The following is a 1,524-nucleotide window of genomic DNA, read 5'->3' on the forward strand; positions in this document are numbered from 1 at the left end:
ATTCCCACCCTAATGCAAAAGGGTCGGCAAATTTAGGGTTTATATTTAGGCAAACATGTAAAATGGCGTTATTTGGGACTATCAATGCTGACTGGGCATGCCAGCAACCCACATGGGTGAAAAAATTGATAAAAAAATTGTTAAGTTGGATTTCCAGCGACTTAAATTGGGGTTGGCACTCAAGTGATCAAAAGTGACACTTAAGATATCCTAAAAAAAACTTTTGACATTAAGACGAGCCTTGTACAAAATTTTTGCAAGTGATCGAAAGTGACATTTAAAATATCCTAAAAAAAAACTTTTGACATTAAAATGAGTGTTGTACAAAATTTTCAACACTTTTGGTGTCCTTCTGCTTTCCCTCATGCAAAACTTGGTTTCTTTATACACACACACTAAGACTACACGAACTTCTCTCTCGACGTGCATTGCATAGGGATTCACCTACAGATTGCAAGTGTGATTCTAACATGACGTATATCGGTTAGAAAAAGGGAGAATGACACTAGAAGTGTCAATAATTGCGTATGACACTCATTTTAATATAAAACTTTTTTGCCGGATTACTTAAAATCTAAATCGGAGAAAACGATTCATTTAAGTGTTAATTATGAGAAATTCTAGCCAAAATTAATACATGACTATTCTAGCCAAAATTAATACATGACTTTTTTAATTAGAATTTTAACATGAGTTGGCATTTTAAAAAAGAAAAAAAGGGTCCACATGGCATTTCCATGTACATTTCTCCTCCCCTTCCTCCCTGTCATTTTTTTTTTTTTTTCATTTCATTTCTCCTTTTGCACCCTCGCTGCTTCTTTGTTTTCTTCTTGTCGTGACCAACCCCATATGTTGACAACCTTCACTAACTAACCTTGTCGCTGCCGATCTCCAGACCACCGCCACCAAAACATCACGCCAGTCACCATTTTCGCCGCCTAATAGGGATCTGACGATAACGGCCTTGAACTGTGGGCATCGTCGGAAAATGGGCAAGGACTCCAGCATGGGTGCTCATCCAGGGCCAACGCTGGGATTCGAAGGACATGCCATAAAACCATAGGGAATCATATATTCAAATATAGCTTTAGCCATCAAGGAAGAAATTGTGAATTAATCCTAACTCCGAGCGTCGATTTCGTGAAAAAAAACACTTCATCAGCTCTTTCAGGCAAATAGTCGAACATATGCTAGGTGTTTTAAAACGTAAGCTTCAGACTTGATTTCAATGTATTTCTCAGCCTAAACATAGTATGCAGAATTTTAAATCATCTCTATTTGTCACGAATCCCGTCACAATTTGCTCATGAAACCCTAGAAAGGACATCCTAACTCCAAACCCAATCGCTCCTCCTCCTTCATGTGATGTTGCAGAGCTCAAATGAAGAAATGACGAGGAGAGAGAGAGAGAGAGAGAGAGAGAGAGAGAGAGAGAGAGAATGACGTCGTTCAACAAGAAATTTTGCCATTTTTGGGTTGTACAAGTAGATGAAACTAGTTAAATGACGCTATTCTGGACATTTT

The sequence above is a fragment of the Eucalyptus grandis genome, chromosome 8 (assembly GCF_016545825.1).
Source record: "Eucalyptus grandis isolate ANBG69807.140 chromosome 8, ASM1654582v1, whole genome shotgun sequence".
NCBI lineage: Eukaryota > Viridiplantae > Streptophyta > Magnoliopsida > Myrtales > Myrtaceae > Eucalyptus > Eucalyptus grandis.